The sequence below is a fragment of the Protopterus annectens genome, chromosome 1.part0 (assembly GCF_019279795.1).
Source record: "Protopterus annectens isolate FY-2018-M chromosome 1.part0, PAN1.0, whole genome shotgun sequence".
NCBI classification, from domain to species: Eukaryota; Metazoa; Chordata; order Ceratodontiformes; family Protopteridae; genus Protopterus; species Protopterus annectens.
Genome location: NC_056725.1, coordinates 1,179,167,645 through 1,179,182,997, shown reverse-complemented (window position 1 = coordinate 1,179,182,997; position 15,353 = coordinate 1,179,167,645). Strand labels below are relative to the sequence as shown.

The following is a 15,353-nucleotide window of genomic DNA, read 5'->3' as shown; positions in this document are numbered from 1 at the left end:
GCTGAACTTATAAGAAATATTTAACAGTTTGCATAGATTTAGCTTCATCTTCCATCTTTTTAAGACCTTCCTCAGCCTTGTTGCCAAACAGGCGGTCCTGATTTAAGGGAGCATCCAACCATTTAGCTTTAACATGATCAGGTAAAGATAGTTCCTTAAGACAAGCATGCCTTCTGAGCACAGAACAAGTAACAGCAGCCCTGCAAGAGGCCTCTAAAGAATCAAATCCACATTGCAAAGTATGTTTTTTCAAACCTGTTCAGCAGAATGCATTAAATCCTATAATTCTTTATTTTCCGCACAGTCAGGAATCAACATAATTTTCTGTTTAAGCAATCCAATAACATGTTGTTGATGCTTTAACATGTGAAACTGGCAGTTTAAAGCCCTAATGGCCAAGGTTGAAGAAGTGTAAACCTTCTTACCCCATCTATCCAGCACCCTGGAGTCTCTATCAGAAGGGGTAGGATTTTTAGCAGTAGAAGCCTTAATGCCCTTCGGTCCCTGTGAAATAGTCTCTGGATCTGCAGTAGGATTCTTAAAAAGGAACGTGTGTGAATCAGGAATCCTGTAACATCTGTCAGGTTTTCTGGGAGCAGGAGGCAGAGAATCAGGGGCCAAACTAGATTCCGAAAAGACATCATCAACAATGTCTAGTACAGGAGGAACAGCTAAAGGCCTAAGCTAAGGCAGGAGTAAGAAATCCCTAAGCCTATTTTTTGAATCAGAAAAACCCAGGCTTTCCCAGTGGAAATGATCCCTTAGAGTATGTAAGGTTTCACCAAAAGAAAAATCCTCTGGAAGGGAAGCAGAGGGAATAGAGTCCTCTGCATCAGAATTCTCATAAGTAGATAAGGGCAAATCCAGATCATCAGAAGAATCAGAATCCTGGTCAGAAGATTCATAAACAACTTCAGTCCTAGGTCTCTTAGAAGGGGGAGGCTGGCTTCCCCTGATTAAAGTTATAAGACCTTCAGCCATTCTTATAATTTGTTTTTTAGGCATAGAGGCCTGAGCACGCGGCCTTGGCATCAGTTTTTTAGGCATGGTTCAAGATTTAGGCCTAAAAGAAGGAGGCGTCGGTTTAATATGCAAGTCCGTAGGCCTGAATACACCCTCAGAAGCCGGTGCCTCCGGACCTTCCAAGGTAGAGACATCCACAGGCTCCATAGTTGAAGCATCTTGTGGCATACAGGCCTCCGAATGGGTCTCAGTAGAGGCCTGCAGATCAAAAGTAGCGGGTATCAGGAGCTCCAAAAGCACCTCACTGAGTACCGGCGAACTGGCTTAGGAGAAGCGTCGTCGGAAGATTTGGACCTCGGGCAGCCTGTCTCTGTCTTTATCCTTGCGTTTTTCAGAATCCCGGTAGTCGGATGGCTAACCAACATTTCTGGATAATTAAACCGAGAACCGAAATATTTAGAGGCAAAAATATACCGACGACGGATAGTGCGCAGATTAAATAAAGCACAAAACTGACAGCACGGTACGTCGTGGTCAGGGCCTAGGAAAAGGAATACAGTATAAATGAAAATCTTTATGAGGTATTTGCTTTCCACAAGTAATGCAATTATTAAATTTACTGACATCGGTAAGGAGCAAGAAAAAGTTTCCCCAACGGGGTACTTAGCTTTAGTTGAAGACTTCGGTTCTGAAACTCGAAAAAGTACAGTTTTGTACCTACCATAAATGTAGATGTTCGAGTGGACACCCTGCTGCAGTCATCACACTTGGGTTATCCTGTCGTCAGGTGGTCCCCGCAGTCGGCCGGAATTCCAAAGTCTTGGCCCGGTGTCGGTTGTTGTCGCTTCTTCCCTGACGTCAGTGTGCCAGGGGTATATATACTGCAACCAACGCCATTTTCTTCAGTTTTTCTTGCCCCAGATGTCAGGTGCCCCCAAAAAGGTGGTCAGTAATTAGTACCAAATTGAGTAAACTTTGCAAAAACACAAAATCCCTCCAGCTATAAGCAAATACATAAGGAAGGTATTGTAGAGATTTTAGCAAGTTAGTTCAGAGGGGATGGAGGGAGGGTAACCTGGACTGCAGCAGGGTGTACTCTCGAACATCTATATTTATGGTAGGTACAAAAAGTACAGTTATGTACCTACCATAAATGTAGATGTTCGAGTGCTAATACAGCTGCAGTAATCACATATGGGTTCTCTGCCGTCAGGCGGGTCCTCGGTCGGCCGAATTCCAAAGTCTTGGTCCGGCGTCGGTTGTTGTCACTTTCGTTCCTGACGTCAGTGCGACAGGGGTATACAAGACACAGCCGACGCCATATTCTTCAGTCTTTCTTGCCCCAGATGTCAGGTGCCCCCAAAAGGAAGGCAATACATAAATTATAATATAAATATACTCAAGCAATGCAATGTAATCAAAAAAAAGTACTTGCAAGCAAATACACCATAGGAGGATAACCCAAATTAGGTTGTATGAGGAGGTGTTAGCCACTAGTCCTTTACCTAGAGAAGACGGAGGGAGGGAAACCTGTACTGCAGCTCTATTAGCACTCGAACATCTACATTTATGGTAGGTACAAAAAGTACAGTTTTGCACCTACCATAAATGTAGATGTCCGATAGGAATGCATCTGCAGTCCTAACATATGGGTTGTCCTGTCGTCAGGCAGCCCTTTGGTCGGCCGGATTCCAAAGTCTGGGTCTGGCTTTGGCTGATGTCGCACTTCACCCGACATCATAGCTGCTGTTTATTGGGTATAAAGGCATCAGCCGACGCCATTTTCCTCAGTGTTTCTTGCCCCAGATGCCAGGTGCCCTCTAGTAAGGCTAAATTTGGATAAATGCAAATAATTCCAAACAGTAGAGAGCAAACAATAAAAAAAAAAAAAAAAAAAAAAATATATATATATATATATATATATATATATATATATATATATATATATATATATATATATATATCTATATATACATATACATATATATATATATATATATATATATACACACACACATGTATACAAACAAATACACCATAATAGATTCCCCCAGCTAGCTAAAAGAGGGGTAAATACCCTAGGAGTACCACAGAGGGGAAGGAGGGTGGGTAATCCTGACTGCAGATGCATACCTATCGGACATCTACATTTATGGTAGGTACAAAACTGTACTATGTCCTTCAAGGATGCATCTGCAGTCCTAACATATGGGTAGAATACCATAGCCAAACTGGGGGAGGAGGCACTAAGATAAAGATGGTGTAGTTAAGATCCCTTGCAAAACAGCAGTTGAAAAACCTGCTCGGGATCTAGAGTATAAGGGAAGATTGTAATGCTTGGCAAATGTATGCACGGAGCTCCAAGAAGCAGCTTCTAAAATGTCTTTGGTAGCCACTCCTCGTAGGAAAGCTGTAGTGGTGGGCTGTAGCTTTTGTGGAATGAGGTCTGATATTAGCAGGAGTTGTCTTTCCATGAAAAGAGTAGCAAAATCGAATGCAATTTCCTATCCATTTTGAGATTGTCTGCTTTGAAATTGCTTTTCCTTGCATTCCTGTTGCATATGCTACCAGAAGCTGGTCAGTTTTTCTGCTGGTCTTAGTTCTGTCCACATAGTAGCGTAATTGTCTGTGCACATCCAAGGTATGTAGCAGTCTTTCCCCCTTGTTCTGTGGGTTGGGGAAGAATGTAGGCAAGTGAATCGCTTGGTTCAATGATACTCGGGAGACCACTTTTGGCATAAAGGTAGGGTTAGTTCTCAGAGAGACACGGTCCTGATGGAATATAAGGAAGGGTTGTACTGCCATTAATGCCTGTAACTCAGATACCCTTCTTGCTGAAGTAATTGCTAGCAGGAAAGCAGTTTTCCAAGACAAGAATTGTAATTCTGCTGTTGCTGCTGGTTCAAAAGGGGGAAGTGTTAACTTTTCCACCACAAAGTTGAGATCCCATGTAGGTAAAGGTGGTTTCCTTGGAGGCTTTACATTTTTGATTCCTCTCAAGAACTGCCTGAGTAGAGGATGAGAGAAGACAGGAGGATCCATGTTGTATTCTGCTGAAATTGCTGATGCATGAATCTTAATGGAGGAGTAAGACAGGCCATTGTGGAACAGCTCTGCTAAATATTCCAGGATGTGTGCTATGTTTGCCAATGAGACATTTTCTCCCTTTGCTCCACTCCAAATGAGGTATCTTTTCCACTTGGCTGAATAAGTCTTCCTTGTGGAGGGTCTGCGTGCCTCCAGGATAATGTCCTTAACCCTCTGAGATAAACCTGGGTTATTTTGTTTTATGCAATATTCCAAGCAGCTAGCTGCAGTGTTTTCAAGTTTGGATGTAGGATCTTGTAGTTGTCCTGTGTTAGTAGTAAGGGACATAGAGGTAGATGCCATGCGTGTGTCCGAGACATGCTTCTCAGTAGTGGGTACCAATGTTGCCTCGGCCAGTCTGGAGCTATCAGAATTACCCTTGGCTGATCCTCTCTGATCTTCAGTAGAACTTTGTACATCAAGGGAAGAGGTAGAAATGCATATGCTGTCAGGTTTTTCCAGCTGAAGGAAAGGAGTCCACCCTCCAAGCAAGTGGGTGGTATGCTCTTGTGCAGAATTTCTTCAATTGGTGATTGTGTGGGGAGGCAAACAGGTCTATCTGTGGTAATCCCCATTTCTTTGTTATGGCTTTGAAGATATCTGGATGCAGCATCCATTCGTGAGCATCCGTGGTAGTTCTGCTTAAGGTGTCTGCTAGAGAATTTTCTTTTCCTGGTACAAATCTGGCCTGAAGTTGAATGTTGAGGTTCAGGGCCACATTCCACAGGTCCATTGCCATCCGGCATAGAGGATATGAATGTGTACCTCCCTGTTTGTTGATGTACCACATGACTATGGTATTGTCCGTCCTTATCAGCAGATGACCCTGTTGAAGGAGTGGTCTGAATGCCTGGATCGCATGTTTCACTGCCAGCATCTCCTTTAGATTTATGTGTAGATTCAGCTGGTCTTGGGTCCATAGGCCTTGTATACACTTGTCCACCATGTGTGCCCCCCATCCTAGGTCTGAGGCGTCCGTGGTGATGGTCTGGCTTGGATGTGGTTTGTGGAAAGGCAAGCCTCTGTTCAACTGACAGGCCTGAGCCCACCACAGGAATTCTTGCTTCAGGCATGGAATTATTGGAATCTGGGCTTCTAGACTGTGCTTGTGCTGAGACCACACATTCCGTAGATACCATTGTAGCTTTCTCATATGCAGCCTGGCATGCGGAACCAATATTATGCAGGATGCCATGTAGCCCAGGGCTTGCAGGACTTTCCTTGCAGTAAGCCGAGCTTGTGTTGTTAATGTCATGAAGTAGACTGGTAGTTGCTTTTGTTTTTCTTCTGTGAGAAAAGCCATCTGAGTTGATGTGTCTAATTCTGCACCCAAGAATGTTATCCTTTGGGATGGTACTAGTCTTGACTTTTGCATGTTGACTGTGTATCCCAAGGCTTGCAAGAGTTGTATGACATTTTCCAAATCTTTTGTTAACTTTGCCTTGCTGTCCGCTTGTATTAGGCAGTCGTCCAGGTATGGGTAAATCTGAATTCCCTGAAGTCTGCAATGAGCAATTACTGATGCCAGGCATTTCGTGAATACTCTGGGCGCAGTAGATAAGCCAAAAGGCAATGCTGAGAATTGATCATGCTCTGATCCTGCAAGAAATCTGAGGTGTCTTCTGCAATCTGGTCGTATAGGGACGTGCAGGTATGCCTCCTTGAGATCTAGAGTCACCAGCCAAGACTCCTTGCCCAGCATGGGAAGAAGTTGCTGGAGGGTCAGCATTTTGAATTTTGGAACAATGAGGTATGTGTTCAGTGCGGACAAATCTAGAATTGGTCTCCATTGATTTTCTTTTCTTGGTACAAGGAAAAGCCTGAAGTAAAATCCTTGGCCTTGTTCCATAGGTGGCACCTCTTCTATAGCTCTCATCCTTAGTAAGTTGTTGATTTGTCTTAGAGCGTCTGTTTTTTGGCTTGGTGGTAGGTTTGGCATTCCTCTCTTTTTTGGTAGAGTATGGAAGTGAAACCTGTAGCCCTTGTCTATTGTTTGTAAAGTCCATTTGTCTCCTGTAATGTAATGTAATGCCAGTTGTCGGAGAATAAAGCTAGTTTTCCGCCCAAGGGTGCTTCCAGTTGTTCCCTGGTAGGCGGAACTAGAGCCAAGTCATTGTGTCTGCCCTGTGGAAGTGGTTGTAGTTGATTCCGTGGCAGTACTTCTCTGGCTGGTAGGTTGCCACTGACGTCCCCTGTAGGCACCCCTAGATTGACCTCTGCCTCTTGGGCGTCTATTTCTGCCTCTCTGCGCTCTGGAGTTGTCTGGAAAGGACCAATTCTTCGAAGGCCAATTTCTGCTAAACCTCGGAGGTTGGACCTGTAAGAAATCCTTGACTGTTTGGACAGATTTTGCTTTTTCTTCCACTTTTTTTAGAACCTCCTGTGCAGGGGAGCCAAACAAACTTTGTTTCTCCATGGGAGCATCTAGGAGTTTTGACTTAACATAGTCTGGTAAGGATTGTTCTTTTAATCAGGCATGCCTTCGAATCACTGTTCCAGTCACAGCTGATCTAAAGGAAGCCTCCAGTGCATCATAGCCACATTTTAAGAAATGGTTACTGACCCGCTGAGAGTTATGTACCAAATCCTGAAGGGACTTGCGGTCTAAAGGTTCAGGAGAAGATAGTTTTTTATTTAGCTGGTCTAACAAAAATTCCTGGTTCTGAATCATGTGAAATTGACAGTTAAAGGCCCTGGCCGAAAGAGTAGCAGAAGTATAAACCTTTTTACCCCATCTCTCTAATGCTCTAGATTCCCTTTCAGAGGGAAGAGGGTTTTTGGCAGAGGCAGCTGCCACACCTTTAGGGCCCTGTGAAATGGTTTCAGGGTCTGCAACAGGAGCCTTATACAAATGGTAGTGTGTGTCCGGGACCCTGTAATATCTGTCTGGCTTGGCAGGGGCCGGAGGAAGAGAATCAGGAGCAGTGCAGGCATCATTATATGCATCAAAAACAACTGTTAGTACTGGCGGAATGGCTAAAGGCCTATGCTGTAAAAAAGTCCTTAGCCTTTTCCTTGAATCTGAAAAATCCTGGCCCTGCCATTGGAAGTGTTCCCTCATAGCATGCAAGGTTTCCCCAAAGGAAAATTCTTCAGGAGGAGAAGCAGAAGGAATGGAGTCTTCTGCATCAGAATCCTCATAAGGAGAATATGGGCCTTCGTGAGGGTCTGAAAGGTCTGAGTCATCCGATGAATAATCTGTAGAGACAGGTTCCGGTGGTTCAGTCCTAGGCCTCTTGTCTGGAGGGGGCTGAGAGGCCCTGTCTGGGTGAGGTTGGGATCCTCTGATCAAGGAGATGAGACCCTCAGCCAGGCTGAGTATTTGGGAACTAGAAGTAGGCCTATGTGAAGGAGTTTTGGCAGGCAAGGCCTTAGAAGATTTAGCTGCCTTAGCCCTGGCAAAAGCCTTGATAGACATGGAAGCAGGGGGTCTAGCAGCCCCACGTGCAGGGGTAGTTATGTCTAAAGGAATAGTGTCTGATAAATCCTGGGTGCCTGCTTCTGTAGCAGTAAGTTCAGTAGCAGATTCAGCCATGCTCCGTGAGGCCTCGGCTATCGGAAGCATGCTTTCGGCCGAAGAACCGGGGGACTGTTTCAGCCGAAACCGAGACATTCGCGGTTGGCCTAACCGTGGTTTCAGCCGAAACCGCGGGCCGCGAATGTCGGTCCTTTTCCTTGCGCTTTTTAGCTAATTGAGAAGTCGGAGTCTCCGACGGCATTTTGTATGCAAAAGCGGGACCAAAAAACTCCTCTGCAAACTCCGACCGACGTCTAAGTGTCCGTCGGTTGAAGGAAGCACAGGCTAGACAAGCTGATACGTCGTGGTCTGGGCCTAAGCAAGGAAGGCAGTAAGAGTGGAAATCCTTATGAGGTATTTGTTTCCCACAAGTTAAACAATTATTTACTTTGTCTGACATCGGCTGAGGCAAGAAAGAGTCCCCAACGGGGTACTTAGCTTTTTAGAAGTCTTCGGTAGTAGAAATCTCTGGATCTGACCGACCGGAACTTGCGAACAGCTTCTGCTTCGGGCACCGCGCGGCAAGAAAGACTGAGGAAAATGGCGTCGGCTGACGCCTTTATACCCAATAAACAGCAACTATGACGTTGGGTGAAGTGCGACATCAGCTGAAGCCAGACCCAGACTTTGGAATCCGGCCGACCGAAGGGCTGCCTGAGGCAGGACAACCCATATGTTAGGACTGCAGATGCATCCTTGAAGGACATCTGTACTATGTTCATCGTGCATACAGCTGCAGTAATCACATATGGGTAGAATCCCAAAGCTACGCACAGGGTGGTAGGCACTAGGAGGAACTGGGATGAGCCAGAATGCCCTGCAATACAGCAGTAGCAAAGCCTGCTCTTGTTTTGGAATATAAAGGCAGGAGGTAGTGTCTTGTGAAGGTATGTACAGAACTCCAAGTGGCTGCCTCCAAAATATCTTTGGTAGGAACTCCTCTGAGGAAGGCTGTAGAGGTAGCTGTGGCCCTGGTGGAATGGGGTCTGATGCCTATAGGGACAGATTTCCCATGATAGGAGTAACAAAATCGTATGCAGTGGCCTATCCATTTTGAAATTGTCTGTTTGGTAACAGGCTTCCCTTAAGCTCCTACAGCATAGGACACAAAAAGTTGTTCTGATTTCCTGTAAGGCTTTGTTCTGTCCAAATAATAATGTAGCTGTCTATGGATGTCTAAGGAATGTAGCAGCCTTTCCCCTTTGTTTTGAGGACTGGGGTAAAAGGTAGGTAAGTGTATGGCTTGATTTAAAGCTACCCTGGATACCACTTCAGGCATAAATGAGGGGTTGGATCGAAGGGAAACCCTGTCTTGATGGAAGATGAGAAAGGGCTGCACAGCCATGAGGGCTTGTAGTTCCGAAACCCTATGAGCTGAGGTAATGGCCAGAAGGAAAGCTGTTTTCCAGGACAAATATTGCAAATCTGTTGAGGCAGCTGGTTCAAAGGGAGGCAGAGTTAAGTTTTCTAGAATGTAATTAAGATCCCAGGCTGGCACTGGTTGTTTCCTTGGTGGTCTTATATTCTTAGCCCCTCTAAGGAATCGTCTTAAAAGTGGGTGAGAGAATAAAGGTGGATCCGTGTTGAATTCTGCAGAAATGGCTGAGGCATGGATTTTTATGGAGGAAAATGAAAGTCCACTGTTCAGCAGCTCAGCTAGATACTGTAACACCTGAGGCAAATTCAGTTTTCTAGGGTCCTGGCCTTTTTTCTCATTCCAAGAACAAAAGCGCTTCCATTTCCCGGAGTAAGTCTTTCTAGTAGATGGCCTTCTGGCCTCCAGAATGACATCCTGCACCTCTTTGGAGAGTAGGGTCTGTTGTGGTGTTAAGGAATTTTCCATGCAGCGAGATTGAGTGTTTTCAGCTGACTGTGCAGAGTTCTGTAGCTGTGCTGAGTCAGCAGAAGAGGCATTAGAGGTAGAGGTCAGGGAGGAGTATGCGTTAGGCTCCTTAGGAGTGGGTACCAGTGCTGTCTTGGCCAGTCTGGAGCAATCAGTATCATCTTCGGTCTGTCTGTTCTTGCTTTCAAGAGCACCTTGGGCAGAAGAGGTAGAGGTGGGAAAGCGTACACTGTCCATGTTGTCCAACTGAATGAAAGGGCGTCCACTCTCCAGGCCTTTGGATGAAAGGTCCTTGAACAAAACTTCTCCAATTGATGATTCCTGTGGGAGGCGAAGAGATCTATGTCTGGCCTTCCCCACGCTTGGATTATCTTTGTAAACACCTGTGGATGCAACTTCCATTCGTGTGGATCTATCATATTTCTGCTTAGATTGTCTGCCAGTGTGTTTTCCAAACCTGGCAAGTACTGTGCTTGAAGTTCGATTTGCCATTCCAGAGCCAAGTTCCAAAGTGTCATGGCTAGTCTGCACAGGGGATATGAATGTGTTCCTCCTTGTTTATGTACCACATTACTGTGGTGTTGTCTGTTCTTATCAATAACTGTCCTGGATGCAGGAGGTCCTTGAATGTTGTAATTGCATTTATCACTGCTAGCATTTCTTTTTGATTGATGTGCAGGTGCTTTTCCTTTTGAGACCATTTGCCCTGAATGCACCTGCCTGTCATGTGCACCCCCCAGGCATAATCTGAGGCGTCTGTTGTGATGACTTGACTTGCTTGAGGCTTGCAGAATGGGAGACCTGTGTTTGTTTGACAAGCTTGGGCCCACCATAGAAACTCCTTTTGCAAACATGGAATTATTGGTGTTATTGTTTCCAAATTGTGGCTGTGTTGAGACCATAGGTTTTTTAGGTACCATTGAAGTTTTCTCATATGCAACTTTGCACATGGGATTAAAAGAATGCAAGATGCCATGAAGCCCAGAGCCTGCATGATTTTCCTTGCAGTAAGCCTGGTACAATTTGCTAGTATTTTGAAGTACTGAGTTAGTTGCCCCTGTTTTTCTGGCATAAGATAGGCCATCTTGGGTGTTTGTGTCCAAGTTGGCACCCAGGAAAGTTATTTTCTGAGATGGTATTAGCCTGGATTTCTCTTTGTTGATTGTGTATCCCAGAGAATTCAGTAACCGTGTTGCATAAGCCAGATGTTCCAGAAGTGTGTGCTTGCTGTCCGCTTGGATCAGGCAGTCATCCAAATAAGGGTAAATTTGTATCCCTTGAAGTCTGCAGTAGGCAATTACTGATGCCAGGCATTTCGTGAATACTCTGGGCGCAGTAGATAAGCCAAAGGGTAATGCAGAGAATTGATAGTGGATTGAACCTGCAAGAAATCTGAGGTATCTTCTGCAGCTTTGTCTGATTGGGACATGCAGGTATGCCTCCTTGAGGTCCAATGTTATCAGCCAAAACTCCTTGCCCAGCAGGGGAAGAAGCTGCTGTAATGTGAGCATCTTGAATTTTGGTACTAGTAGAAATGCATTTAGGATGGATAAGTCCAAAATGGGTCTCCAGTCGGTTCCTTTTCTTGGTACCAGAAATAGTCTGGAATAAAAACCTTGACCTTGTTCTTGAGTAGGTACTTCTTGAATAGCTTTCATGTCCATGAGTTTTGAAATTTGTATTTGCGCCTCTGCCCTTTGATTGTGTGCAGGTTTGGCATGCCTCTCATTTTTGGAAGAGTGTGAAAATGAAATCTGTAGCCTCTGTTTACAATGTCCAGGATCCATTTGTCTGTTGTGATCATATGCCAATTTCTTGTAAATAATGCCAGCTTTCCTCCTAAGGGAGCTGCCAGCTGAGACTTGCTTGGCATGAAAAGGAGGAAGTTATTGGGTTTGTTTTCTGTATTGCTGAGCACTGTCTTCGTCACCTCTTGGTGCTGGAGTTTGCCATTGTCTGCCTCTGTATGATCCTTGAGATTGTCCTCCGCCCCTTGTGCGCCTGTATCTACCTCTTTGGGGCTTGTCCGTGGCTGGAAAGGACCAGTTTTTTGAGGGCCAATTTCTGCTAAAACGAGGTGGTTGTACCTGTAGAAAAGCCTTGACAGTTTGCATAGATTTAGCTTTTTCTTCCATTTTCCGTAGTATCTCCTCAGCATTAGTACCAAATAGCACATCATTTTGTAAAGGAGCATCCAGTAGCTTAGCTTTAACATGATCAGGCAAGCTTTGTTCCCTAAGCCAGGCATGTCTACGGATGACTGATCCTGTGACAGCAGCTCTACTTGAGGCCTCTAAGGCATCATAGCCACATTGTAAGGTGTGTTTACCCACTTGCTCTGCACTATGCATCATATCCTGCAATTCCTTCAAATCTGGTTGTTCAGGTTGAGACATTTTGTTTCTTAATTGTGATAACAGAAACTGCTGATATTTAAGCATATGGAACTGACAATTTAAGGCCCTCATGGCTAGGGTGGCCGAGGTGTATACCTTTTTCCCCCACCTTTCTAAGGATCTAGATTCTCTTTCGGAAGGAAGTGGATTCTTGGCAGCAGAGGCCTTCATTCCCTTGGGGCCTTGAGAAATGGTTTCAGGGTCAGCATTATGGCTTTTGAAAAGAAATTGGTGAGAGTTAGGAACTCTGTAGTACTTATCAGGTTTGACTGGGGCAGGAGCAGGGAATCCGGATTAATACAAGCCTCCGAGTAAACATCAAGTATGTCCAGGACAGGAGGTATAGCCAGAGGCCTGTGTTGAGGTAACAAAAGAAATTCCCTAAGCCTTTTCTTGGAATCAGAAAAGTCTTGGCCTTCCCAATGGAAGTGCTCCCTCAGGGTGTGCAAAGTTTCCCCAAAAGAAAAATCCTCTGGGGGAGATACAGAAGGAATGGACTGTTCTGCATCAGAATCTTCATAAGGGGAATACGAGTGTTCCTCTACATCAGAATGTTCTGAGAAAATGGAGCCCTGTTCAGAAGAGGGGGAATCTTCCTCCACTCTGGGTCTCTTGTCTGGAGGGGGTTGGGAACCCCTGATAAGGGTAATTAAATCCTCAGTCATTTTAAGCATCTGCTTTTTAGGCATGGGGCCTGGGGATGGGCCCTGTGCAACAGGCCTCTTGGGATGCATGGCTGATTTGGACTTAGTAAAGGCCTTAATGGAAAAGGAAGAAGAGGGTCTAAATACACCCTGGGTGGAAGTGGACCTGTCCACATTAGGAGGCTCTACACTCACAGTGGCTTCGGTAGCTGTAGTCAGGGTATGGGCCGAGGGACCTGCAGTCTCGGTTACAGAAGACACTGCCAGAGAAGTGTCGTCGGTAGTCAGGGGCTGCGTAGGCGCCTCGCTGAGAACCGGAGCACGTGTAGCCGGTTTTGGCGTGGTGTCGGTGGAGACCGCGGACCTCGCGTGTCGGTCTTTGTCCTTGCGTTTTTTGGACAAAACAGTAGTCGGAGTCTCCGACATTTTATAATTAAAAGCTTTACCAAAAAAGTGCTGGGCAAACTCTGCCCGACGCTTAATAGTGCGTTTATTGAAAGTAGCACAAAAGCGACAGCCCGAGACGTCGTGGTCTGGGCCTAAACAAGGTATACAGAGGGAATGGAAATCCTTATGCGGTATTTGCTTCCCACAAGAAATACAATTGTTAACTTTGTCTGACATCGGTCTGAGGCGAGAAACATTTCCCCAACGGGGTACTTAGCTTTAAAGAAGACTTCGGTTTCCAAATTTTCGTAATTTCAGGAGCTGGCTGACCGGCACTTGCGAACTGCTTCTGCTTCGGGCACCGCGCGGCAAAAAAGACTGGAGAAAATGGCGCTGGCTGTGTCTTATATACCCCTGTTGCACTGACGTTAGGAAAGAAAGCGACAGCAACCGACGCCGGACCTAGACTTTGGAATTTGGCCGACCGAGGACCCGCCTGACGGCAGGAGAACCCATCTGTTATAACTGCAGCTGTATGCACGATGAACATCTGTTCAGATTTTCTGAAAGCTTTGGTTTTGTCCAAGTAGAAGCGTAACTGCCTGTGAATGTCCAAAGAGTGCAGTAGTCTCTCCCCTTTATTCTGTGGTTTAGGATAAAAAGTTGGCAGGTGAATAGTTTGGTTTAGAGCCACACTGGATACCACCTTTGGCATAAAAGTAGAGTTAGTTCTTAAAGACACCCCTGTCCTGGTGGAAAATGAGGAAAGGTTCCACTGCCATTAGTGCCTGTAATTCTGAAACTCTTCAAGCTGATGTTATTGTCAGGAGTAGAGCAGTTTTCCAAGAGATATATTTTAATTCTGCTGTGTTGGCTGGCTCAAAAGGAGGTAAAGTTAGCTTCTCCAAAACAAAGTGAGGTCCCAAGTTGGAGTAGTTGCTCTACGGGGCAGTCTTATGTTTTTAGCCCCTCTGAGGTACTGTTTTAACAGAAGATTAGAGAAAATTGGTGGATCCGTGTTGTAATGAGCAGAGATGGCAGAGGCGTGGATCTTGATGGATGAGAAGGAGAGTCCTTTGTCCAGCATCTCAGTTAAGTATTGTAGTATCTGAGGAATGTTTGGGACAAGAGGGTCAAGGTTGTGAGCTTGGTTCCAGGCACAGAATCTCTTCCATTTATCCGAATAGGCTTTCCTGGTACTAGGCCTTCTGGCCTCCAGAATGACATCCATAACAGCTTTGGAGAGAGGCATTGCTTGCTTGACTAAGGAATCTTCCATGCAGCTAGGTTTAAGGTCTGTAGCTGGCTGTGTAGTATTTGTTTGTTGTGCCGAGTCAGCAGATGTGGGATTTGAGGCAAAATCCAGGGTGGTTCTTGTGCTATGCTCCTTAAGATTGGGTACCAGTGCTGGCATGGCTAGTCTGGCACAATCAGGATCATCTTTGGCTCTTCCTGCCTGGCTTTTATGAGTACCTTTGGCAGGAGAGGTAGTGGTGGGAAAGCGTATACTTGTAGGTTCTCCCAGCTGAATGAGAGGGCATCCACTTTCCATGCTTGTGGATGGTAACTCCTTTTGCAGAAATTTTGTAGCTGGCAGTTTATTGGGGATGCAAACAGATCTATGTCCGGGCTCCACCATTTCTGTGTTATCATTCTGAATATTTGTGGATTCAACTCCCATTCGTGGGGATCCATGATGTTTCTGCTTAAGTCGTCTGCCAATGTGTTTTTGTCTCCTGGCAGGAATTGTGCTTGCAGATGAACTTGAAGGTTTATAGCTGTGTTCCACAAGGTCATAGCTTGTCTGCATAGGGGGTAGGAGTGAGTGCCCCCTTGCTTGTTTATGTACCACATAACTGTGGTGTTGTCTGTCTTTAGTAGTAGTTGTCCTGGATGCAGCAGGTCCTTGAAAGCTATAAGCGCATTTTGTACAGCTAGCATCTCTTTGATTGATGTGAAGATGCCTTTGTTCTGCGGGCCACGTGCCCTGAATACATTTGCCTGCCATGTGTGCTCCCCAGGCGTAATCCGATGCATCTGTTGTCAGTGTTTGCCTGGCTGTGGGTTGTGTAAAAGGCTGTCCCTTGTTGAGGTGACAAGCTTGAGCCCACCATTGAAACTCCTGTTGAAGGCAAGGGATTAGTGGTATAACTGTTTCCAAACTTTGACAGTGTTGAGACCATACATTCTTTAGGTACCATTGTAGTTTCCTCACATGCAGTCTGGCATATGGAATTAGTAGTATGCAAGACGCCATGTAACCCAAGGCCTGCAGAATTTTTCTTGCAGGGAGTTGGGTCTTTGTTGCCATCAATTGAAAGTATTGAGTCAGTTGTCCTTGTTTGTCTGGCGTGAGATAAGCCATCTGGGCCGTTGTGTTCAAGATGGCATCCAGGAATATTATCTCTTGTGAGGGCACTAGTTTTTATTTCTTTTCATTTACTGTGTACCCCAGGCAACTTAATAACTTTTTTACAAACGCCAGATGCTTTAGAAGAATGTCCTTGCTCTCTGCT

General features: G+C 45.3%; 1 protein-coding gene across 2 annotated transcripts in view; it reads right to left on the bottom strand.

Annotated features, from left to right (window-relative positions):
• Nucleotides 1-15,353, bottom strand: part of BEND3 (BEN domain containing 3) — an 857,102-nt gene that overhangs the window by 262,166 nt on the left and 579,583 nt on the right. The window lies entirely within an intron of this gene.